The following is a 25,642-nucleotide window of genomic DNA, read 5'->3' as shown; positions in this document are numbered from 1 at the left end:
CGTCGCTTTTCTGCTAGGCCGCTGAATCCTCCTCAACAGCAATCTCGTCGGCCTCGCCAACAACAGCAACAACACTCTCAGGCTCGCTCGCAATCTCACCAGACAGCTAAGCCTCTCCCTCAAACTAAGCCTCCTCAGCCCTTTTGACTCTTTTCTCCAGGGCATAGCCAGTCTCCAACCCTCGCTGCCTCTGCCTCAACCTATCGGGGGCCGCCTCACCATCTTTCTACGACGCTGGGAGGCCATCACATCAGACCTGTGGGTTCTAAACATCATCCGTCACGGATACTCACTAAGATTTCAGACTCTTCCTCCAGACCATCCTCCCGTAGAGTCTGCTTCTCACTCCTCCCAAACTCCTCTCCTCCTCAGGGAGGTCCAATCCCTCCTCCTTCTCAATGCCATCGAAGAAGTTCCACCAGACCAAAGAGGTCAGGGATTTTACTCCCGCTACTTCTTGGTACCCAAGAAAACAGGAGATCTTCGTCCTATCCTCGACCTCAGGAACCTCAACAAGTGTTTGGTCAAGGAAAAGTTCAGAATGCTCTCACTTGCCACACTTTATCCTCTTCTGTCTCAACACGACTGGCTATGTTCCCTGGACCTCAAGGAGGCCTACACTCACATCCCAATCCATCAGGCTTCACGTCGCTACCTCCGATTCCAGATACTCAATCACCACTATCAGTACAAGGTGCTTCCCTTTGGTCTCGCATCTTCGCCCAGGGTGTTCACCAAGTGCCTGATTGTGGTAGCGGCCTGTCTCAGGTCCCACAACCTTCAAGTGTTCCCCTACTTGGACGATTGGTTGGTGAAAGCAACGACCGCTCCACTTGTGCTGCAATCCACTCACCACACCATCTCTTTCCTCCATCTCTTGGGGTTCGAGATCAATTATCCCAAGTCGCATCTGCTTCCCACGCAGCGCCTTCAGTTCATCGGAGCACTTCTCGATACCAACTCCATGAGAGCGTTCCTTCCTGCCGACCGGCACCGGACACTGCTTCACCTCTGTCGACAGGTGCTCATCCAACCATCCATCCCTGCTCGCCAAATGATGATTCTTCTGGGTCACATGGCCTCGACAGTCCATGTGGTTCCTCTGGCGCGACTCCATTTGAGGATACCGCAATGGACCCTCGCCAACCAATGGTCGCAGACCAGGGATCCTCTTTCTCATCCCATCTCTGTGACATCATCTCTTCAGCACTCTCTTCAATGGTGGTTGAACTCCTCAAATCTTTCCAGGGGCCTCCTTCTTCATCCGCCCCCTCATTCCATGATCATCACCACAGATGCCTCCCCCTATGCATGGGGAGCTCACATAGGGGATCTACGCACCCAGGGACTCTGGACCCCTCAGGAGCGTCAATATCACATCAATTTCCTGGAACTCAGAGCCATGTTTTATGCTCTCAAGGCCTTCCAGCACCTTCTCTATCCTCAGGTTCTTCTCCTGTGCACGGACAACCAAGTCGCCATGTACTACATCAACAAGCAAGGCGGCACCGGATCTCGTCTCCTTTGTCAGGAGGCCCTCCGAATTTGGACCTGGGCCACAGCCCACAATCTTTTTCTCAAAGCAGTCTATATCCAGGGCGAACAGAACTCCCTGGCCGACCAGCTCAGCCGCATCCTTCAACCTCACGAGTGGACCCTGGATCCTCCCACTCTCCACTCCATCTTTGCTCGATGGGGCACTCCACAGGTGGACCTCTTTGCAGCTCCTCACAACCATCAGCTGCCCCAGTTCTGCTCCAGACTCTACTCTCCTCATCGTCTGGCACCGGATGCATTCCTACTCGACTGGACGGATCGGTTCCTCTATGCCTTCCCTCCACTTCCTCTGATGTTGCGGACCCTGTTCAAGCTCCGCAAGGACAGGGCCACCATGATTCTCATCGCCCCTCGGTGGCCCAGACAACATTGGTTCTCCCTCCTGCTTCAGCTCAGTTCCAGGGATCCCATTCCTCTACCTGTGTTTCCTACTCTTCTTACACAGCAACATCAGTCTCTACTACATCCCAATCTGTCTTCGCTCCACCTGACAGCTTGGTTTCTCTCGGGCTGACCTCTCCAGAAAACCTGTCTCAGCCAGTCCGTCGCATTTTGGATGCCTCCAGGAAACCCTCCACACTCCAATGTTACCATCAGAAGTGGACCCGGTTCTCCGCTTGGTGTCTTCTTCATCATCACAATCCCACCTCTCTGGCGGTGGAAACTGTACTGGACTATTTGCTCTCTCTCTCCGACGCTGGCCTCAAGTCGACCTCAATCAGAGTCCACCTCAGTGCCATCACTGCGTTTCATGAGCCTATCCTTGGAAAACCCCTCACGGCTCATCCTCTGGTTTCCCGGTTCATGAGAGGCCTCTTCAATATCAAACCACCTCTTCAGCCTCCCCCAGTCGTCTGGGACCTCAATGTGGTTTTGTCAGCCCTCATGAAACCTCCTTTTGAGCCTCTGGCTACTACCTCGCTCAAACTTCTCACATGGAAGGTGCTTTTCCTCATTGCCATCACCTCTGCCAGGAGGGTTAGTGAGCTACACGCACTGGTCGCCGATCCACCGTTCACTGTTTTTCACCATGACAAGGTGGTTCTGCGTACCCATCCTAAATTCCTTCCTAAGGTGGTTTCAGCCTTTCACCTCAACCAGTCCATCGTGCTGCCTGTTTTCTTCCCTAAACCCCATTCTCATCCTGGGGAACAGGCTCTTCACACGCTGGATTGTAAGCGTGCCCTGGCGTACTACCTTGACCGTACCAGGGCTCACCGCTCCTCTCCTCAACTTTTTCTGACCTTCGATCCTAATCGTCTGGGTCACCCTGTATCTAAACGAACGCTGTCCAATTGGCTTGCTGCCTGTATTACGTTCTGTTATGCTCGGGCCGGCCTGTCACTGGAAGGACCTGTCACGGCCCACAGGGTCAGAGCTATGGCTGCTTCTGTGGCTTTCCTCCGTTCCACTCCTATTGAGGAAATCTGCAAGGCGGCCACTTGGTCTTCAGTTCACACATTCACTACTCACTACTGTCTGGATGCCTTCTCCAGACGGGATGGACACTTTGGTCAATCTGTGTTACAAAATTTATTTTCCTAATGGCCAACCATCCCTCCTCCCTCTCTGTTAGCTTAGAGGTCACCCATACGTTAAGAATATGCTGCCTGCTTGTCCTGGGATAAAGCACAGTTACTTACCGTAACAGGTGTTATCCAGGGACAGCAGGCAGATATTCTTACGACCCACCCACCTCCCCGGGTTGGCTTCTTAGCTGGCTTATCCTAACTGGAGACCACGCACTCCTCCGTCGGGCGGGAAGGCACTCGCGCATGCGCGGTGCGGCCAACTAGAACTTTCTAGTTAAAAAGGTCCGTACCGGGGCTCCGTCGGTGACGTCACCCATACGTTAAGAATATCTGCCTGCTGTCCCTGGATAACACCTGTTACGGTAAGTAACTGTGCTGAAGGGGGGTGGGGGGGTCATCCTTGACAAAGACCTCAACTACCACGACCAAATAAGTGCAGTAACCCGACATTGTATCTACAAACTGAGATGAATACGTTCTATAGTATCTCTTCTTAACCCTTCCTCGGTTCGGATTTCAATTCACTCACTCGTCATTTCTCGCATGTCACTGCAATGCTTTATCATGACATAACACAAAAAGGAACTCGCAGACTACAATTTATCCAAAACACAGCTATTAAACTCGTACATAAGGCAAGGAAATACGATCACGTCACCCCTTTACTCCGCGAAGCACATTGGTTCCCCATATCACACCGGACAACATATAAAATTACTCGCCCTTAAGATCAAACTTATCCACTCACCAGCATTTCTAGACAAATATTTTGTCCCTTACATCTCACCTTGAGAACTACGATCTAACAGTCAGAATTTATTAACTATTCCATCCATAAGAGTTATTTTACGATACTACACACAATACTATAGTCTCTGTCAGAGCCCCGACCCTATGAAATGCTCTCCCATTGGATATCGGACTGGAAGAATCATTGGACAAATTTAAGACCAAACTAAAAACTTTCTTATTTAGGGACGCATTTCTAACATGAGAACGGGCGATTTATCTAACCTACACTCTCCGCTTTTAAGAAGTGTCATCCCCCCCTCCATTTGATTTCTCCTTCCCCCCCTCTTGATGTATTTTACTCTCACCTAACCCTTGATCCTCCTTACGTTTATGTCTTATCTATCTATCTATCTTTTTTAAAATTCTCTTTTAAATTCTTTAGTATTGTAAACCATATAGGTACAAGATGATAGATCAAGTTCAGAATAAACTTGGAAACTGTACAAATACATATGATGCAATCCCTTCTCCTTAGAGCTTACAGTCTAGTCAAGATTATCCTACTCCTGGAAACATCACTGGGCTGTGCAAATATATTTATTCAATTTTCTAGGGGAGCTGAGAATGGTTTACATGGATTTATTCAGGCATTTTTCCCTGTCTGTCCTGGTGGGGCTCACAATCTATCTAATGCAGCTGGGACAATCGGGGGGTGGGGGGGGGATTAAGTGACTTGCCCAAATAAAAGTACTTGGACTCTAGAACACTTACATTCATAATTCAGTGTTCTACTGTGTTGCAATTTTATGCAAAACAGTTTGAGATTCTCTTTAAAAATGTGAGCAAAAATAAGGGTGGGCAATTTTCAGACTGCCCTTTACCCTGGGTTAATACCAATTTACTAAGGTCGATGGCTCTAAAACTTGTCCTCCACATCTCATTTTCCTACGTAGTACCTTGAGAAAAACAAAACCCCTCTTCTTTAAATCGGACAGAGCGCCTGAAACAAAATAATCTGAGCAATATTCTCTTCTTAAAATAGGCTACAGATTAGTTAGACTTTAATTGAAGGGGATATTCAATAGATTAGGCCAGTGTTTTTCAACCTTTTTACACCTATGGACCGGCAGAAATAAAAGAATTATTCAGTGGACTGGCGGTTGAAGAACACTGGGCTAAGTCGTGGGCCAGACCCCGCCCATCTTTACCCAATCTCCACCCCAGACCTCACCCCCATAATAGTACTAATTGCACCTTGCGCGTCCCGTGCCTCATCTGGAAGCCTTCCCTCTGACGTTGCAACGTCAGAGAGAAGGCTTCCGGTTCAGGCGCAGGATGCCCGTGGCTTTGTGCACTGAATCAGTGAGGAAGAGGTAGCTGGCTCGAAGATAACGCCGCATCGATCGCACTGTGGACCGGCGGTTGAAGAACACCGTTTTGGGCCTGATGCACGTGCTGGCCCTGTGGACCGGCAGGAAATTTCTGTGGACCGGCACTGGTCCGTGGACCGGTGGTTGAAGAACACTGGATTAGGCAGACGATGTAGAAGTACCAGATCTCGCAAAGTAAAAACCTGGATATGTGTCCCCACCCCCACACAAACCTCTTAAGCTCGCGGATTTGTCTGGGAGGGCCTCTGAGCATGCACGGATGTGACTATGATGTTGCAAGCTGCATGTGTGTGACATCATCGCGTCACATCAGCGCATGCTCTTAAGGCCCTCCTAGGCACAGCTCCGAGCTCCCAGACAAACTGCTTACAGGTTAGAAAGATGTCCGAACAGTCCTCTTAAAAAGGACAAGTCCGGGTAAATCTTGATGTCTGGTAACCCTAGCCTGATGGTCAGCCAGGGGTGACGAGTGTTTTGCTCCACTGCTGATGGAGTTATTCCCAGATATTCAAAGCTGGGCTTAGGCTTTGAATAGCCTGATTATTTTTCAGCCGGCCCACACAGCCACTTAAGTTGATATTCACCACTTAAGCAGCCATGGGGTGTTTGCAAAAAATAGGATATTTTTAATGGCGATTTCATTTATGCACTAAATCTGGACACTTACGAGCTGACTCCTCCTCCTGTTTATTATTTTAAAAACGCTGAAAGGCATACGCAGCGTTATACATTTAACATGTAATAGATGGTCCCTGCTCAGAAGAATTTACAGTCTAATTAGGACAGACGAAACAAATGGGACAGATAGGGATTGGAGTGTCTTGCAGAGAGGTATCTTTCAATGAATAGGAGGTAGAATTTGAAAGCATAGCTTGCTTTGAGTTAGGTGCTAACTGAATTTCAACGGCTCTTAGCTGGTTAAGTGATGCTAAAAATTAGCAGCTAGCCCCAACCAAGTGATTTTAATCAGTCAGCGGCCAACTAAATCGCTTTGATTGGCCGGAATACAAATCAATTGATTTGCATCAATTAGTACACAAGCCTTAAGCTCCAATCCTGTATTATTGTTGAAAATGCCTTACCACCTCGGTGATGAGCAAGATTTGCTGCCTAAAAGACCAGTGACCCCTGCAGATATGGATATATGGAAGGGGGAGGGGCTTGCACCATTGAGCCTAAGACGATTCAGCACGGCCGTTTCATTGCCGAATCGGCCACGATGAATCATCCACGGCAGCACCTGACCTTTTGTGGGAGGCTATGACCCCCTCTCCAAATAAGTGCTCCCCGCATCCCCTCCTCAAAGGTAGGAGCACTCCACCCCCCCACATGCCTCTTGAAAAGTTCACCAGCTTTTGCAGCATCTTCCACCACCTGCTCATGCCAGCCTTGGCTCCCCTCTGACATCACGTCCTGGTCCTGCAACTAGAAGTGACATCAGAAGGGAGCCGGAGCTAGCTGAGCAGGGGGTGCAAGATGCTACTTGCGCTGGTGAACTTTTCAAGAGGTATGCAAGGGGGGGGACAGAGCGATGGAGAGGCAGCGGTGGGAGGGGGAGGCAGAGGAGAGGCATTTGCCGGGGGGTGGCGAGGATGATTCATCGCTGCCATTTCATCACGGCCATGATGAAACGGCTGCAATAAATCTTCCTATTCCATTAGGATAAGTTAATTGATAGAAGGAAAAATTAACAGTCCTGAGTTGTTTTGAACTGGTTCTGCCATATGTATTCTAGCTGTCTGGGCAGCTTGTAGATCCAGGGGTGCTATTGTACTATATAGGTTGAGTCCACTTGGTTGGGGGAGGGATTCAAAATGACATTCTCCTCCTACCTGCACTTTTTCCCTGCCCTTCTAGGCCCAGTTAAATGAGTTTGCATTCTGAAAATGTCTGCTTAGTTTTTATCAGCTGAGGGGAAAGGAAGTTTCTCCACCTATGGTGATCTTGAGCAGTTCTAATTGAAAAATTGCTGCCTTAGTGGCATTGTGTCTTTGGACCGAGTGTTTGAATGAAACAAAAAAAGCCACCAAAGGAGAAAAGAGTGCGCAAACGAAAACTGTGGAAACGATCTTGATGCCAAGTTTCATTCAAAGTTCTTCATAAAATACTGCATCACTCGCGCATGCACAGGAATCATATTTTTGAGGTTCTCATAACTTTGGTATGTCATGGATAATATGAGGGCTGTTCAAAAAGTATCGGACCTTTATTCATTAACAAAAACTCTTATTCAGATTCAACAATCTTATACTAATCTTCTTCAAAGTAGTCCCCTTGGGCTGCCACACACTTCTTCCAACGGCCCTGCCACTGTCAGAAGCAACACTGGAATGCCTCTTTTGAGATTGCTCGCTTCTGGTCCATCACATTCTGCATGATGTCTTCTCATGACTGAAATCTGGCCCTTTCAGGGCGGTACCCATAAACCCAGGACTCATCGCCAGTGCTGAGGAAGTTGGGATCACTGTTCACAGTCTCCAGCATGTCCTGTGCGATCTCCAAGCAGAGTTGCTTCTTCTCGATTGTTAGCAGCTTTGGCACAAACTTTGCTGAAATTCTCCTGAAGCTCAAATCCTCGGTCAAAATGGAATGAATGGATCCAACGCTGATGCGCGCCTCATCTGCAAATTCTCTTATCGTGATTGGACGATCCTGCATCACCAGGGTCCTCACTTGGGTCAATGACAATCTCATTTCTAGATGTTGAGGGCCTACCAGAACGTGCTTCACTCTCCACTGATGTGCGGCCATCTCTGAAGCGGTTGTACCACTCCTTTATCTGTGTGGTGCCCATTGCTTTGTCCCCGAAGGCCTGTTGAATCTTGCAGATTGTTTCCACTTGGGAATCGCCAAAACTTTACACAAAATTTAATGCAGTAGCGTTCAACTTTTTCTGTCATTTTTGTCAAAAATGAAAATCGGACAGTGCTCACTTACACTTCCTCACTCATCAGTGGTCTGCCGGCGACTGTCAGCTTCTGTAGATGGGAAAAAGTTCAAACATGCGCATTAGGGCTGCCTACACACATTAGGGCACCAAACCACACCTCCCTAGCTATATTTGTTTATGCAAGAAAAATTAAGTTCTGGTAGTTTTTGAACAGTCCTTGTATTTCATTCTATATCGCAGCTTCTCACTATCCCCTTCCACCAGTGAACCCCACAGGAAGGTCTTTTTGACCAAAACATGGACCGTGTCGGGTCCCCACCACTACAATCAAACCTCGGTTTACGAGTGCCGCGGTTTGCGAGTGTTTTGAAGACGAGCAAAACATTCGCAAAATCTGCGCCTTGGAAACCGAGCTTGACTCGATTTACGAGCCCCCCCCCCCCCCCCGCGATCCGGCATCTCCCCGCCACGATCTGGCATCCCCTACTCACCTACCCACCCACCCAAACATATTCTCTTACCCCAACCGATCTGGCACCAGCACCAATGCACAGGACATCTAGAAGGCATTGAGCATGCACAGATGCTCATGGCCCAGCACAAGGAAGAGGGAAGATCTTCGGGCACTGGCATGTCCTGTGCGTTGGTGCTGGTGCCAGATAGAGGTAAGAGAATGTGTTTGGGTGGGTGGGTGGGGGATGCCAGATCGGCGGAGGGGGGGATGCCGGATTGTGGGGGTGGGGTGTGTGAAGCAGCACCAGTGGCCTTGGGGGGGGGGGAGTAAGAGCGTGTTTTCCTTACATCCTATGGGGAAACTCGTTTTGATAAATGTGTAAATTGGTTTACGAGCATGCTTCTGGAATGAATTATGCTCGTAAACCAAAGTTCCACTGTATTTCTTTGTGTATTGCTTGAGACATACTACTGTACCTAATGTATACAGTCATGAAGAAATTGAGGAAAATTTTTGTTGTTTACCTGCAATTACATCACTTTTCTAGAGATTAAAAAAAAAAAATTTGACATTGATATGTGAACATTTCTTAAGAAAGCTGAATATTTCATGGGGTGTCCTAATTTTTTCACATGACTAAGTATTTTATGAAGAACTTTGAATAAAACTTGGCATCAAGATTATAGTTTCCACCGTTTTTGTTTTTGTGTTTGCATACTTGTTTGAACTGCACAGCCAAAATACACTGATAATGGTGTCTCTAACTTGTACATTTTTGTGTAACAGGGGGGGGGGGTGTGCGGGGAAGGTTTATAATAACATAGGGCAGGGGTGCCCAAAAGGTCGATCACTATCGACCAGTAGATCGCGAAGGCAAGCGAGTTGATCGCGGAGCCCATCCCAGGCCCAGTGATAAACTCACGTTGCCTTCGTTCTCCCTGCTTTCCGATGCTGAAAAGAGGACGCAGAAGCACCGGGCTGACCAGCCTTCCCCACCCAACGTCAATTCTGACATCAGAGAGGAAGTTCCGGGCCAGCCAATCGCTGCCTGGCTGGCCCAGAACTTCCTTTCTGGCGTTAGAATTGACGTCGGATGGGGAAAGCTGGTTGGCCTGGCACTTCTGCATCCTCTTTACGGCGTCGGAAAACAGGGAGAGCTCAGAACTCGTTGGTGGAGGCTTGGGGGCCTGTTCCCCGATGGCAGTGGCTTGGGGGGAGGGCAGGGAGACAGAAAGAAAGATGGGGTAGGGAGAAAGAAAGAAAGGAGAGGGGCAGGGAGAGAGGAAGAAAAAGTTTGGGGAGAGAATGAGGTCTGGAGGAGAGGAAGCATACAGGAGGCTGAAAGAAGGGAAAAAATATTGAATGCACAGTCAGAAGAAAGTGCAACCAGAGACTCATGAAATCACCAAACAAAGGTAGGAAAATTGATTTTATTTTCAATTTAGTGATCAAAATGTGTCCGTTTTGAGAATTTATATCTGCTGTCTATATTTTGCACTATGGCCCCCTTTTACTAAACTGCAATAGCGGTTTTTAGCACAGGGAGCCTATTCAGCGAAGCTCCCTGTGCTAAAATCCACTATCGCAGTTTAGTAAAGTTGTTACTGAGGTGACATTGCATAAGAACATAAGAAGTTGCCTCCACTGGGTCAGACCAGAGGTCCATCGCGCCCAGCAGTCCTCACCCACGGCAGCCCATCAGGTCCATGACCTGTCAAGTGGTCCCTGACTCTTCCTATAACCTATCTACTTCTATCCGTACCCCTCAATCCCCTTATCCTTCAGGAATTTATCCAAACCTTCTTTGAATCCCTGTAGCGTGTTCACAACTTCCGGGAGTGCGTTCCATGTGTCCACCACTCTCTGGGTGAAGAAGAACTTCCTGGCATTGATTCTAAACCTGTCCCCTTTCAGTTTCTCAGAGTGCCCCCTTGTATTTGTGGTTCCCCATAGTCTGAAGAATCTGTCCCTGTCTACCTTATCTATGCCTTTCAGAATTTTGAAGGTTTCTATCATGTCTCCTCTAAGTCTCCGCTTTTCCAGGGAGAACAGCCCCATCTGCCTTGACCTCTTTGAAAAAACCCTGGAATATAAATGAGAATTACTATTTTCTCTGCTGTACAGTGTGCTTTGTGTTTTTTGACTTGTCATTTTAAAAGTAGCTCGCAAACCCAAAAAGTTTGGGCACCCCTGACCTAGGGATTTGCAGTTGTTACTGTTTTTTTTTTGGTTGTTTTTTTTGAAGCTGTGTCATATGTCATGCCATTTTGATCAAAACTGATCTCTCTCCCCCTTCCCCCCCCTCAGGGCTGAATCACACAGCTTAACACCGATGAGAGAGCTCTGCGGGGCAGAAGTCACAACATGTTTTTGAAAACAGTACAGACCAGGTTTTAGGAGAAGAGGAGGCTACCACAGAAGCTCCCTAGCCGAAGGCACGTCCAAGGGAAACTCCTGGCTGCCAAGTGAGGTAAGAATCCACAAGCTCTTTCCTGGACAGGAGGCTTTTGAAAGTCTGAATGAATGCGGGTGCATTGACTGAAGGCTAAACGGAGTTTTTTTAATTCCCCCTTGCCTGAAGTTGCATCATGGAGAGGTTCGCACTGGTGACATCAGACCTTAGTGTGGAGGCTAATTTTCTCTCTCTGGGTTTCTGTCTCAACAGAGTCTTTCGTAATTCTGCAGCAACAGAAAAGGGAAATTAAACGATCATTACCTCATCCTTTTGGGGGGAGGCAGTAGAAATGGGGCCAAAGGATCCTCTATTTTTTTTTTCAGTAACGGCTCCCTCACTCTGGAATTCTATTCCAACTTATATAAGAGAGGAAAACCAATTAAACCATTTCAAATCAAAAATTAAAAAACCTTCCTATTCACTGATGCTTTTGAAATCTGAAACCTTATCTGCTGGGCTAGCTCAGATAAAACTAAAAAAAATCTTTCGAGCACTGCTCAGACAAGATCTCCCCTCCCTTATGTACTTTCCTTAAATGTTCTACTATCCTATTTATTTTATGGATTTCCCCCCTTATCCTTCTGTCTCTCATATGTTTGTAATGTCTTGTTCGCATAGATTTGTATTATCAGTTTGTTTATCCTCTTTTTACTTTTTTATATTCTGTACACCACTTAGAACAGACATGTCAAAATCTGGCCCGCCAGCAGCCAGGTACAAGCGCCGGGTGGCGGAACTATAGTTCACTGTCCTGACGTTGCTAGTGGGGATAGGGTGAGCAACGGACCGTGACTTCCGCTTCCTAATGCAGAAGAAGTGCCAGTGTGCTTGGCTGGAATTGCCGCCTTCCAAAGTTTCGGCCGCTTCAGGAGACGAGCTAAGAAGCGTGGGAACGTGCGCGTCACAGTGGTGGGTGTAAGCATGGCGCTCATTGGTTTCTGGGTGGGGGTGTTATTGGGGCTTATGTTTTGAGGCAGGGTCCACACTATCACTGCTTTCTTGACTTCTCTGGTAATTTTTTATTTATTTTTTTTTTTTATCGGTCAGACCTTTCAATTCAAATACGTATAACTAACTGTTCAAGTAATTTTTTAAAATATTTGTATGAGTAATTGATGTGCTACGAGTTTGAAATTTGAGTATTGGCTTTGTATGCATACGCAGGGTCCTCATTCTTAAAAGTAGGGCTTTATTGTTTTCCCCAAATAAAAGATCAGTTTCACGGGTTTGGGGGTCGGGGGGGGGGGGATTTCCAGAGATACAAACTTCTTATAAATTGTGTTAGTCATGTACATTGGTTCATCCTAGTCCAGACATGTCTCTTTTTTTTTTTTTTTTTAATTTATTTTGTTTACATCACAGAGCCGGCATGGGGTTGGAAAGGTTGTAACCCTATACTTCTACTAAGACTAAGGCATCCTTTTTATTAAGATGCGCATTTAGCACGCGCTAAATCGGTTAGCGTACCTTAATAAAAAGACCCCTAAGTATCTTAATAAAAAATTTGGCCCGCGATTTAGCCTATGTTTTAGATTTCGGCCCCTTATGTGATTGAGTTTGACACCCCTGGCATAGAAGTATGATAAGCTTAAATAAACTATAAGGAGGGTAGAGAGAGTTCAGATCTCTCCTTCCCAGCCCTCAAACCTCTGCTCCTTCTTTTTCCTCTCAAAACACCCATATCTGACTACTACTTACCAATTTCTAGAATGCTACTAGAAGCACACAATGCTGTATATTAAACTAGTGTTCTTCAACCTTTTGACAATTATGGACAAGCAGAAATAAAAAAAAATATTTTGTGGACCAGTACCAGTCCACGGACAAACGGTTGAAGAACACTGGGCTAAGTCATGGGCCAGACCCCGCCCATCTCTGTAGAAATCTGTGCCCCAGACCCCGCCCCCATAATAGTATTAATTGTAACACCATTTTTTCCATTCATTTTTCATATATACACACACAATATAATCTTATTAACAGCACATTATGGTTAACCACAAAATTAAACTACACAAAGCACACTATGCTTCTCAACATTCATTCCTACCAGAACACAGATAACCTCTATGCAAATACGGGACCAAAAACTAAAAGCACTAATATATACAAACAAAACCCTAAGATTCAAGACTCTGCATGCAGTACAACCCCAGAGAAAAAAAAAAACAAATGCATTTCTTCCTGAACAGTGCAAAATACAGACAACAGATGTAAATTCTCAAAATTGACGCAATTCAATCACTAAATTTAAAAGTAAAATCATTTCTCCTACCTTTGTTGCCCATTTTCCCTCCATGCTGTGCCTTACCTTCTGGCCTGCTCCCACCTGGCCGTTTGCTGCCCCAGTGTTATCTTCAGGTCGGCTCCCTCTTCCTGATTACCTGATTGTAAAACAGCTTAGATAACCTTGATAGGCGGTATATAAAATCCTAATAAAACTTTAAACTTCCTCAGTGCTGCACTACACAAAGCCTTGGGCAGCGGTTCCTCGCGCATGTCCTGCACCTCATCCTGAAGCCTTCCCTCTGACGTTGCAACATCAGAGAGAAGGCTTCCGGTTCAGGTGCAGTACGCGTGTAGAGGAGCCTCTGCCCACGGCTTTGTGCATGGCAGCACTGAAAGGGAGCCGGCCCGAAGATTATGCCGCATTGATCGCACCGCGGGCCGGCGATTGAAGAACACTGTCTCGGGCCCAATGCACGTGCCAGCCCTGTGGACCAGCACCAGTCCACAGACTGGCGGTTGAAGAACACTGTATTAAACACACAAGAGCCAGCCCCTGCTTGAAAGAGCTTGCAATTTACCATATATACTTGAATATAAGATGAGATTTTGGGGCCCAAAGATGGGGTCTTGTCTTATATTCAGGTCAGCGCCCACCTCCTGGATTTGTGACAAGCCTTTAAGTTGGATCTCAGATTCCCCCCCCCCCCCCCCCATCTTTAAACCTTTCTGGTGTGGGGAAGCTTAGCTTGGAAAACAAAGGACACAGTGAAACTTAGCATGGAAAGCAAACAAAGGACTTAGTTCGTAACTTAAGGACTTCTAATGCAAGCAGAAAGGAAATGACAATATCGAAGCACAGGAAGAGCTGTGTGGCGCTTTTTTTTTTTTTCCAGTGACTTCTGCAATATCTGATTGCAGTGCTGGTGTCGGGGGAGGGCAGATTCTGGTATCTGTTTTGCTGGACAGAGGAAGCAAAAGGAGGGTATGTTAGGCATGACTCAGGGCCAAATGACTGAACCGAATCTGATCCCTTACCCACTCAGACAGGTCACGGAGCACTTCTCTCCCACTCGCTATCAAAAATAAATGTACGCGTTTCAGATGCGACGGCTGTCTTTAAGGTGTCCCTGAATGCTAACAGGACTAAAGCCATCTTCTTTAGGCCCCATCCTCTCCACAGCTTTCAAAGAGAACCCTTTTGTAAGATTTAAGACCTAAACCTGCAGCGATAGTAGAAAGTTAGTGTGGAAGTGTGTGGCGCACTGGTTAAAGCTACAGCCTCTGCACCTACACTGCTCCATGTGACCCTGGGCAAGTCACTTAATCCCACCATTGCCCCAGATACATTAAATAGATTGTGAACCCACCGGGACAGACATGGAAAAATGCTTGAGTAGCTGAACACATTCGTGTAAATCATTCTAAGCTCCCCTGGGAGAACAGTATAGAAAATTGAATAAATAAAATAAAAAAAATATTTGTGTTCTGAGCTTGGATAAGGTGCGGCTGATTTGTAAGTATTCTAATGCCACCTGCTGGTAAGCAAGAGAGATCGCAGCGCCAAAGCAAGTTCCACGCAAACGTTGTTTTTTTTGTTTGTTTGTTTGCTTAAGCTCCGGCACACCAAACGGAGCAAATGTTCGAGCAGCATCTTCCACCTGCTGCTCGCACTGCCCTCGGCTTCCTTCTGATGTCACATCCTGGTCCCATGACAGGAAGTGATATCAGAAGGGAGCCGAGGCTGCGCAAGCAGCAGGTGGCACATGCTGCTCGCGCTGGCGAACATTTAAAAAGGAACGCCGGGAGAAGAGGTGCCAGCAATGACAGACTCTTGCATGCACGACATACACATCATCTATTCTAGTGTATATTTTATTTTATGAATTATATTTCTTATGAAGGGGAATTTTAAAAATACATTCTGGAATTTTAACGGCACGCCCGAAAGGTTTGCGAGACACTGACCTAAGCTGTCGATGGCTTAATGTAATTCAAATCATTGCACATGCAGAACTAAAATGGGGAATAATGCCGTTAAAATTGGGACTAATGAAGTGTTTTATTTCTTTGCTCAGGGGATGTTTTTTTTTTTTCTTTTTTTTTACTGACTGTACCCAGCAGGAAATGAGCATGGACAGGGGGAGGGGTGTGTGGCAAATACACAAACCTGTTTAGGCAGTAATACCTTTATTCTACACCCTCTCCTCCCCCTTACCTGCAGTTGATTTACTAGAGCAGGAATTTGCTTTTTGAGGCCCATTTAGGGCTAGATTCACTAAACCCACTGATTGTGTCCTGAACAGTTTGTGACCCCGACCCGATTCACCAACCTTCCTACTGATCCGATCTGCGCACGCAAATGAAGAGAAATGACATGCAAAGTAGGAAGGCAGCAATTCACTAAACTCAAGAAGGAACACTGACTGGGCTGGCCGATCCAAAAAGAAGTGACTGCTGAGGACCAGTCGCTCACGTCCTTTGCCGATTGTCCTGCTCGTTGCCGCCCTGAAATCCACTAGTATCAAAAGTAAAAACAACAAAATAAAACATCTCCCTTATGCTGCCCTGCAGTGCGAGCCCCTGGTTTTAACCCGTGGGTTAAAAGCGCTGGCTTGCACTTGGATCTCTGCTCGCCTGTGAGAAAACTTCAGAGAGAAGTGCAGCCCGATAGTCCGCGTCGGTGCACAGCCATAGAGAGCAGGACGGAAGGGCCGGTTGTCTCGCTGGGAGTGGCCGGGCGGCTTCAACTCGTCACCGTGTGCGGAGCCGTCGGGCTGAGGGACGGGGCAGAGTTGGTCAAAATGGCTGGTTTCTGGGCTGGGAGAGCCAACACGGCCGCTGACGTAAGGACACGTTGTGAATCGGTCACCCAGCCTTGGATCGCCTACGGATTGGATCCGTGAGGTTAGTGAATCTATTCTAGGATTAGTTTTAGATCAGTGAATGCTTCTGAGCTCTAGGCCCGTGCTTAAGTTTGCCTATCAATCCATCCTGCCCTGATGCTCAGGGTTTAGAATTGCTTGCCACAGATTTCTCTTCCTTCCATCAATAACTGCCCTTTCTTTATAGTTACCACTCCTATTGTTCTTCCTTCTGCTTGTTCTCTTTCTCAAAATATTGTAGTTCTTACCTTTTTGTTTCTGTTTATCCATGGTTTGAATGTCTTGGATGTATTTAACTATCCCTAAAGATGTATTATAGTCAAACCTCGGTTTGCAAGTAACCCAGTTTGCGAGTGTTTTGCAAGTCGAGCAAATACTCAGCAAACTTTTGACTCGCAAACCGAGTGTTGTGAGCACCCCCCCCCCCCTCCATAACCGGCATCACTCTCCCCCGCTCGCAAAGGCCCCCTCGCTCCAACTGGCACCCCCCCCCTGCATAACTTAAACTTACACCCCCCCCCCTCCCGGTCTGGCACTGGCACGCAGGCACAGATCGTGCCGGTGCCTAGAAGATCTTCCGGCTTCTGCCTGTCTTGAGCATGCATCTGCGCATGCTCAAGGACTTCTAATTCTCCCTCTCGCCGAGAGCATGCGCAGATGCATGCTCAAGGCAGGCAGAAGCTGGAAGATCTTCTAGGCACCGGCACGATCTGTGCCTGCGTGCTGGTACCGGGGGTGTGTGGTTAAGTTTAAGTTGTTCGGGCGGGGGGGCCGGTTCGCGCGGAGGGGGACTTTGCGAGCGGGGGGGGGGGAGGGAGCAGCGCTGCTGGCCTTGGGAGGGGGTGGGTGGGAACGTATCAAAGCGAGTTTCCATTATTTCCTATGGGGAAACTCACTTTGATAAACGAGCATTTTAGATTACGAGCATGCTCCTGGAACGGATTATGCTCGTAATCCAAGGTACCACTGTATTAAGTTATTACATCTGATGTATGTTTTTATTATATTGTACACTACTTAGAAGTTTGATTAAGCGGTATAAGAAATTTTAAATAAACTTGAAACTTGTTTAAGTTGGGCAGAATTGCCTTAATTTGGATATGAAGAATTTGGATTTTATTCAAGGCATAGCTGCTGATCATGCCACAGAATTTGTGACGGTGACAGTATGAGTTAGAATGGTTTTTTGCTGTTTTATCTTGTTTAGTAACTGTTTGTTGTATTTTTTTATTATGACTTTGTATGTGATTTTGTTCCCCGCTTAGATTTGTGGCAGGTCATAAATAATTTTAAATAAATAAATACGAGGAGGGGCAAAGAGGAGGAGAGGTGCCGGCGCCCCCACCAAGGTGTTGCCTGGAGTGGTCTGCCCCCCCTTACTCCACCACTGCATGTGACGTAGAGGAAAGCCTGCAGCCAGCCACCTCCCCCCCCACACACACATGAAAACAATTAAATTTTCCACCGCAGATTTAAATATGGGCGTTTTAACATTGACACCCAAGCAGTTCGTCACAACCAGTCCCTCAGACAGTGCCATGTTGCCTGTAACTGGAGGAAAGAGGAAACGTACCCTTGTGTTGCACGATAAGTTTGCACGTGTTCCGAACTCTCTTTTCAGGCTTTGGCGAGCCGGAGGCAAAGCCCCCTCTGTTTGACTCTGCTCAAGACCAGGTCCTTCCTACAGAAGATAACGTGGACCCTTGATGCAGGCAAAACAAAAGAAAAGATCCAACAGGTCTGTAGTAAACAAATCAACTAAGGAAAAACAAAAACTTCAGAGACGATGTACAAAGCGTCGAGCAACTTTATTAAAATGAATGAAGTGTGGTGATTTTGATAGTGGTTCTCATTTGTGAAAATGTGAAACCCGACACTGGCCGTGTTTCGGAGAAACAACCCTTCAGGGGTCCAGTTGCGATAAAGTCACAATTGTGAGAACCGTGGGCATCAAGGAGAAAGTCCAACAAATCAACGGGTGGAAAACACGGCCGGATTGTGTCCTGCTGCTGCTACATGGTATGAAACGGGTAGCGGGGACACGGGACAAAACGTGGGTTGGGTCCTTTCTTTCTGAATCTTATGTATGTGCTTTCTTCCGATACACATTGAACCCCCTTCTTTGAGGGGTGTTAAGTTTGGTCATTTCTTCTCCTTTTTACTGTTTTTGTGTGGAGTTTGGTTTTTTTATTCCCCCCTCCCCCTCCCTCTCCATAAACCTTTAAACATAATTTCTAGCTGTGTGCACCAGATGGCAGCACAATAAAGGAAAAAAAAAGCATTCAATCTAGATCACTGACACTGTTTCTCAACTTCAAGTCAGGTAACCCCCTAAGTAGGACATATTTCAACCAAATACTCCTGAGCTTCGATTGACAAAGATTTTGACACATTCTAATGATGAAATAGAAAATAACATTTTTGTTTTGATGATTTTTATTTTCCTAATTGTCGCTCTGAATCTGCTTTCTTCCATTTTCTCTTAACTTTTGTCGTTTTTCGCTCTCCTCGTTTTGGCTTTCTTCATTTTACTCTTCTGTCTCTTTCAAGATTTAATTAATTCTTTCCATCTGGTCTTCCAATTTCCCTCTTTTTACTGCATCTACCTGAAGCATTCCATCTTTTTAGCTCTCCTATTCTTCTTCCTCCCCAGTCGTTCGCAATCCTCTTTCTCACTTCATCCTTCCGTCCAGTGTCTCTCTTCTCCCCTTGCAACTTACTACTACTTATCATTTCTATAGTGCTACTAGACAAACGCAGTGCTGTATATCAAAACACAGAAGAGACGGTCCCTGCTCAGAAGAGCTTACATTCTAGTCAAGACAAACTGGACGAAAAGGTGCATCAATGCACTGTGCTCAGGTGGGGAAATTACAAGACAAGTGATTGGTGCTTAGCAGGTGAGTTGGAGGTTGGAATTGAAATCATCTTCAAAGAAGTGGACTTTGAGCTGTAATGATCATTTAAATGATCATTTTGAATACTGCCGGAGACGGAGCTTGACGTACAGTCAGGCAGTTTGTTCTAGGCATTTGCTACAGCAAAGAATGAGAAGGGATGGCCGTCTGGAGTTGGCCATAGAGGAGAAGAGTACAGATAAGAGAGACTTGATGAGCAGAGTGCCTTGGGGGGGGGGGGTGGCAGGAGGAGTGTGGGGAGAGATGAGAGGAGATTTACTGAGTGATTATACTTGTAGGTCAGTAAGAGGAATTTGAATTGTAGGCAGAAACAAGTAGGGAGTCAATGAAGTGAGGAGGGGGTTAATGAGGGCATAGCGACATTGGTGGAATATGAGGCATGCAGCAGAGTTCTAGATTGAAGAAAAGTGAGATGGTTTAGTGGAAGGCCAGTGAGAAGCAGGTTGCAGTAGTCTTGGCAAGAGGTGTTGAGGGTCATGATAGAGCGCTCAGAAAGGAAGGGTCTGATTTTAGCAATATTGTAGAGAAAGAAACGACAGGTTTTGGCAGTCAGTTGGATATCTGAAGAGATGGAGAGAGTTGAATCAAAGATTACCCCGAGGTTGTGAGCCGATGAGACAGGTAGGATGAGGGTGCTGGGGGGGGGGGGGAAGAGAAGGAGCTCATTCTTGGCCATGTTTAATTTTAGATGGTGATGAGACATCCAGGTAGCAGTGTCAGGCAAGCAGGTTGAAATCCTGGATAGAATGTGTCAGATTTCAAGTAGAGAATGACACGGTGACAAAATTCATCACCGTTCCCGTCCCCGCGGGAAATAATCCCATGTCATTTTCTAGAGTCTATTTCAACCTCAGTCCTTCTACACCAGCATTCTTCAAAGCAAAGCTTGCGGGTCAGTGGTTGTGGCCATTCATAGCCTGATTCTTCCCTCTCTCTTTAAAGAATTCATAGCTCTGATTCTTATGTGAGCCAAGGACAATGAAGCCATTGTGACATCACTGATGTGATTGGCACTTAGGCACTGGTGGTATGAGGCATTATGACATCACAATATCTGCTCTGGATACCAGAGACTGTCATTCTGTAGTGCTATCTCAACTTCAATCCTTCTACACCAGAATTCTTCAAAGCAAAGATTGCGGGTCAGTGGTTGTGGCCATTCATACTCTGATTCTTCCCTCTCTCTTTAAAGAATGACATGAAGATGGTTTCCCGCAGTTATCCGCGGGGACAGGAACGGTGATGAATTTTGTCACCGTGTCATTCTCTAATTTCAAGTGCAGAGAGAATAGATCTGAGAGTCATTAGCATAGAGGTGATACTGAAAGCCATTGGAGAAGATTAGAGCACCAAGAGAAGTGTAGATGGAAAAAAAGAAGTGGTCCCAGGACAAAGCCCTGAGGTGCACCAATCGACAGTGGAACGGTGGTGGAGGAGCATACGCTAAAGGTACAATGGATAGGAAGAAAATCATGAAATAACAGAGCCCTGAAATCCAAATGAGGACAGCATAACAATTAATAGGTTGTGGTTTTCTGTATAAAAAGCTTGAGATAGATCGAGAAGGAAAAAGACGGAGTAGAGGCCTTTGGATTTGGCCAGAAGCAGGTCATTGGGGACTCTAGCAAGGCTAGTTTCTGTAGAATGAAGAGGGCGAGAGCTCAATTGAAGCAGGTCCAGGTTAGCTTGAGATGAAAAAGTCAGGACAATGGTGATGAATAGTGCATTCAAGTAGTTTGAATAAGAAGGGGAAGAGGGAAATAGGATGATAGTTGGAAGGGCAGGTAGGGTCCAGTGAGGGGTTTTTGCGGAGTTGTATAGAACTTAACGGTATTGCGGTATATAAACTGTTATTAATATTATTATTATAACAACGTCATGTTTGAAGACGTTGGGCACAGTTGGGGTATAGTGTGATGGTTGAGGATCTGACAGATACAGAGGATGACAATAGAAGATAGTAAGTAGATGGGTGGGGATGGGAATAGAGGAAAAGGTGGTGAGTTTGGAGGAGGAAGGAAAATGTGCCATTTCCTCCTCAGTAATTTCAGGAAAGGAAGATAAGGTGGCAAGGGCCAAAGTGGGGTTGGTAGAGCAGGCTGGGTGAGGTGACTTGGTTAAATTTTTGAACCTTATACTGGAAACCATAGTCTTGGGAGAGAGTGATAGAGGGGTTGGAGGTGGGGGGACTTAAGTAAGGCATTCAGTGTGGCAAAGAGGCTGCGAGTGTTGGGGCCAAGAGAGTCAAGTGGCTATGGTAATCTTGTTTGGCAAGTGAGAGAGCAGATTGGAAGGAGATTGGGAGTCATTTGAAATGAATGAGGTCAGCATGAGTATAGGATCTGGGTCAGAGCTGTTCAGCTGAACTGGCACAGGAGTGTCAGTAGTGGATTATAGAGTTTAGCCAGGGCTGGGGTGTTTTACAGAGCGTGGGGGGAGCGAAGGTATTTAGAACAGAGGAGAGAGTGGTGGTATAGGAGGGAGTGGTGTTAAAGGAGGGGACAGCCTCATTTATAGACTTGTGTAGCATAGTGGTAGAGAGCAGAAGTGAAACAGTGGTGGAGTGTGTGCCAGAGTCAGTGATCTGAAGATTCCTAAATATACAGGTGGAAATTGGCCAGGGCTGGTGGGAGGATGGTGATGAATTCTGGTACAATTCCTCGTACTGAGTCAACTCGACTACTGTAGCATCGCCTATTTAGCAATCCCCCAAAAGAATATGCGACGCTTACAATTAATGCAAAACACTGCGGTCAGACTAATCTTTGGTCTAATGAAGTTCGATCACGTGACGCCATACTTCAAACAGCTACACTGGCTGCCGATGGAAGCTCGTGTAAAGTTTAAGTTCGCCTGCTTTTGCTTTAAAGTTCTCTACGGTCTTACCCCTAAATACATCACTGACCTCTTCTCCTCCTCAGCCAACAGACACAAGAGAAGCTCCCACTCGCACTTCGTTTCTCCCCCGGTTAGAGGTTGCAAACTAAAAAAACACCATGAGCATCTTCTCTCACATCAAGCAGCTCTATGGGGCAAAGACCTAGAACAACTCCTGTTGCCCACCACTTACGAGGAATTCAGGAAACGCCTCAAAACTCACCTATTCCTGAAATACCTAGACAGCTGACCCACTCCTCTCTTTCCCCTCTCTAACGGTGCTCCTACCCTTTCTCCCTATTGTTCCCACATCCCTTAAATTATCTCAACTTGTACTTCACTAATTTTTTGTAAACCGCATAGAACTTAACGGTACTGCGGTATATAAACTGTTATTTATTTATTTATTATTTATTTATTTATTTATTTAAAGTTATCAGATGATGGTCAGCGAGGGGAAGGATTGCTGTGGAGGAATGTGGTGGGTGTTTTTTTAAATTTGATTTTCCATTGTATACCATAAGAAAATGAATATCTCCATAAATTTAACAGGATATTTTCCCAAGAAATTAATTAAGTCCATATCAAGAGAGCTGTTGCATCGTCGTAAAAGGCAAAAGCCTACAAGGAAACCTCGAGGATAATTATCCTTTTTATATAAAGGTGCAGTACAATTACTGATTATTCCTAAACCTGTTTATCTTCATTACCTTTTAGAAATTGTTCTAATCCTAAAATGCATAAACTTTATTCTGAAAATTAAGCAAACATTTACGCAGAAATTGTAGGGAAAAAATAGCATTCAGGGCTAAAACTCTAGACTTAAACAGTGCTAAAACAAAAAAGCCTTCTATCTCAATTGAATTTATTTTATTCCATTTGTGTGTCGCACAAGCTCTAAGTGACATTACAGAGAAAGGCGTTAGAAGAGGGTAAGGAGGACTATGGAGGGCAGGAAGGAGTGGAGAGGAGAGAAGCATGCAGAATATTTCATAGAAATTCCTAACTTTACAGATAGGAGCATCTAAATGAATTAAAGTAATATGTGAAAAGGAATAGAAGAGAGGAACCGTTAAACAGCAAGAACATAAGTATTGCCACTGCAGGGTCAGACCAGTGGTCCATCGTGCCCAGCAGTCCACTCAAAGACCAGCGCCCTAACTGAGACTGGCCCTACCTGCATACATTCCGGTTCAGCAGGAACTTGTCTAACTTCGTCTTGAATCCCTGGAGGGTGTTTTCCCCTATAACAGTTTCCGGAATAGTGTTCCAGCTTTCTACCACTCTCTGGGTGAAGAAGAACTTTCTTACGTTTGTACGGAATCTAACCCCTTTCAATTTTAGAGAGTGCCCTCTCATTCTCCCTACCTTGGAGAGGGTGAACAACCTGTCCTTATCTACTAAGTCTATTCCCTTCAGTATCTTGAATGTTTCGATCATGTCCCCTCTCAATCTCCTCTGTTCGAGGGAGAAAAGGCCCAGTTTCTCTCCAGTCTCTCACTGTACAGCAATTCCTCCAGCCCTTTAACCATTTTGGTCGCTCAATTAATAAAATAAAACAATAGGGGTAAAAACAATGTGATAAAATTTAAAATAATTCATAAACTGGAAGAAAAATTGAAAACCAAAATCAAATAAGTCTGGCAGAAGTCCAATTTCCTAAAGTTGCCCTTGCTATGTCAGGAAAAATCATTGTTTTAGCCCCACAGAAAATGAAAGGCAATTGTTAAGTTATGCAATAACTGGAAGAGAGCTAGCGAAATGCAACATATTTACTCATACATTGCCTGTTGGATAGTTCGTTCACGCACAGTGCAACGCTTGGCCTTTAGTTGTGTGGCAGCCACGAAGTCAGAAACATGGACACTCCATTGCAAGATTTCACCGTCGAAGAGCAACGTGGTGTAGTATGCTTTTGTTGGGCAGGAGTGTAACCTGTGAAAATTCACTGTCGGATATTGATTTAGTAAGGACATGGCACCATGAATCAGCGAAAGGTATACGAGTGGGTTAAAAGGTTTAAAGTGGGAGGAACAGGTGTAACCGACGGAGATCGTTCTGGTCGCCCATCAACATTGTGCACACATGAGCACATTGATGGGGGCGGATGCCTTGATTAGAGAAGACTGACTGATAACGGTGTCTCAGTTGGTTGCAATGTGTTTCCAAACAGCTTACTGATCTACACAAGCAGCAGCGTGTGGAGGTTGCAACCCAGGTCCTGAGGCGGTATGAGGAAGATCTGAGTATTTCTGGAGAGAATTGTCATTGGTGACGAGACATCACTGCGACCTGGAGAGCAAAAGACAAATCGTGATGAAATAAAGGAAGAGGTGCTCACCTGGCTTTGGAAACGGCCGAAAAAACTTTTCTCTGCAGGAATGCAGAAGCTAATTGAACGATGCAACCAATGGAAAAGTGATATGTTCAATTGCTCTCAGTTTCTCCTATTAAAGCAGTGCATTTACTTTTAGATTTACCCTCCTTTACAATATCCTGGGGAGGGGGGGGTATGTTTTGGTACTGTTTAAGAGGTATGGATAGGTTGTTTACAGGTAATTTTATGAGTTGTTGGTCAATTGAAAAATGGGTGGGGGAAATTGTCATTATTTCTATTAAGTTTATTGTGCTATAATGTTTATTTTATGTAAATGTATCATCTCTTGTGCACAATTGTAGTTTTAAAAATGAATAAAGAATTTAAAAAAAAATATTTACCCTCATAATTTCATGATCTTGTCTGAGACATATCTTGAGTATCTTCCAAAAAAGCAGTTAAATCTATTTCTTATAATACCGACGATTAACACCTTGATCATCTGGGAACAGTTTTTTAGAAGGCACATAATAGACGACGTGGCAGTAATCTCAATGCCTAGAATTTCTTTGAGGTATTTCCTCAAAAGATCTTGCGAAAGTAAATGTATAATTGGAAAATTCACAAAATGTAGATTTTTGTAGCTCTCTGCATTTCAAGCTTTTCCATTTTAAAATGAATATTATAAGAAACCTTAATCGCTGTTGTTGAGACAGCTTGAAGAGCTGAAACATGTGATTCTACCCCTTTAAAACACTTATCCAATTAAACACTTATCCAATAAGGAAATATTAGCGTATACTGTACATTTATTAAATGTATGCGCCACTATCTGTGAAAATTTCTGCTTTTGAGAGACAACAGTTCTTAACATCTTCCCCATTCTTTGACTTATGACTCATAAATCTTTCAAAGTTACATATTGCTCGTTTTCGGTTTCAGACTTCACCAGTTGGGATTCTAACAAAGAAGCAACTTGTAGCATTTTAGTAAATGTTAACTTTTATTCATTTTGTATTTGCCTCTGGGTGACTTTGTCTGACCAGAGGACCTACCATTAAGATCTCTGATTCGCAGAGTCTGGGAAGAGGAGGTGAAATGTTCTGGGAGGTTAAAGAAACCTCCAAAGATGGGGAGACTTGAGAGGCTGAGGATTCAGAAATTGTTACATGTTGATCCATAGAACCAGAAATAACTGGAGTAGAAGCTTTAAATTTAGCTTTGTGTTATCCCATTTTAAAAGTTAAAATTGGAACAATACCTTGAATCTTCCCTCCTCAGTTCAAGGAGCTCCCAAGGGGCAGGGTGTGCCCCTCTGGCCACACTCTTTGACCACATGCCTATGACCACTTACCACAGAAGCGCAGGCCTCTTAAGGTGAGTCTGAAGTTGAAAATGACACGGGGAC

At 45.4% G+C, this 25,642-nt stretch overlaps 1 protein-coding gene across 6 annotated transcripts in view; it reads left to right on the top strand.

The window, feature by feature from the left end:
* RHBDF2 (rhomboid 5 homolog 2) overlaps positions 1–25,642 on the top strand; it is a 152,506-nt gene that overhangs the window by 44,898 nt on the left and 81,966 nt on the right. For 5 of the 6 annotated variants that reach the window (XM_033961734.1, XM_033961735.1, XM_033961737.1 and 2 more), the window contains one exon: positions 10,864–11,026. The gene's annotated coding sequence lies outside the window, so the exon portion shown is untranslated. Of the gene's footprint in view, positions 1–10,863; positions 11,027–22,480; positions 22,581–25,642 lie in introns of those variants that run through there. The other variant, XM_033961739.1, reaches the window with a different exon arrangement.

This window comes from Geotrypetes seraphini, chromosome 10 (genome assembly GCF_902459505.1).
Source record: "Geotrypetes seraphini chromosome 10, aGeoSer1.1, whole genome shotgun sequence".
Classification (NCBI taxonomy): domain Eukaryota; kingdom Metazoa; phylum Chordata; class Amphibia; order Gymnophiona; family Dermophiidae; genus Geotrypetes; species Geotrypetes seraphini.
Note: the sequence above shows the minus strand (reverse complement) of the source record. Positions and strands in the feature narration are given on the sequence as shown.